This window comes from Otolemur garnettii, unplaced genomic scaffold, assembly GCF_000181295.1.
Source record: "Otolemur garnettii isolate 467f Iridium unplaced genomic scaffold, OtoGar3 scaffold00003, whole genome shotgun sequence".
NCBI classification, from domain to species: Eukaryota; Metazoa; Chordata; class Mammalia; order Primates; family Galagidae; genus Otolemur; species Otolemur garnettii.
The window spans coordinates 36,242,036-36,243,301 of NW_003852398.1; positions in this window are offsets into that span (position 1 = coordinate 36,242,036).

Genomic DNA, 1,266 nt, shown 5'->3' on the forward strand with positions numbered 1-1,266 from the left:
AAAAAAAAAAAAAAGCGCAAATGCCTATGAGTTTGCCCATGTGGGTATGTGGTATTAATGTGTGTGTTGGTGCATCAGGGTACCCATGTACTTGTTCATGTTAGGATGTATGCATCTGGATGCCCAAGTATCCATACATATCTGTGCATACCTAAGTATACACATGTATGCACAGGTATGTTAGTGTGTACATGAATGTGTGTCTGAGAGGATAAGACCATATGGGACAGTATGAACCTGGGTAAATGTGGCTGAGTGTGGACAGATGTATGGGCAAGTGGTTGCCTATAACCAAAAAAAGCACTCTGACAGGTCAGTCTCAAGCAGACAGACATCCCTTCCCCAAGTCAAATTGCAATGCTCCTGTACCATACTGAGGCTATGCCCCAGGATCCTCCCAGCACATGGCCCTGATTTTCAGGAAGTCCTTTTGGCATTCTGACCAGGTGATTCTTCAGAAACCGGCAGTCCCAAAGATCCTGAATGAACCAGACACTAACCCTACACTCCAGGCACACACTGCTCTTATGTCCTCATGCAGATCCTAATCTGCCTCACCCAAGGCCTCTTCAATTTGGGCATCCCATTCCTACACCACAAATGCCCAATATCAACATTCCCTATCTCCCTACTACCTGGACCTTTTTCCTACTGTCATAGAACCTGGTGCTTGACAAAGATGTAAAGCTGGACATGGATGGATCTAGGAGGCCAAGCCCTCATGTTCTAACGAAGCGAATGCCCAAAGAGCATCTGTACTCCAAGTTGGAGCTATAAGGGGGCAATATTTAATCCAAAGGTGAAAGAGATCTAAGGCACTAAGGCTTGGGGTAGGTATGGGGAGTGGAGACCCACAGATGTGCCCACCCTCACAGGTTTCCTAACCTACACCCACTCTTCCCTGCCAAGGACCAGGTTTAGGAAATGAGAGACAGTTGAGTAGACTGCCCTTAACCCCCAAAACTAGTGTCTGAACTATAAACCTTAGTTCCAGTTCTTGTTGTAGTAGTAATAATAATGATGAAAAACAAAAAAAGGTTCACATTTATCATGCAGTTACCAAGTAGCTGGATTTATGCTCAGCATTTTCCATGCACTATCTCACTGAAGTCACACATTGTTTTGATAGGGTTAGAGACCATCAGTTTTACCACTATTTTACAAAGGATCTTACAAAGAAACCAAGGCACAGACAGTAATTAGGTCATCTGCTGTCCTTAAGTTTGGTCCTCTCAAGTCCAGAACACACACCTTTTTTTTTTTTTT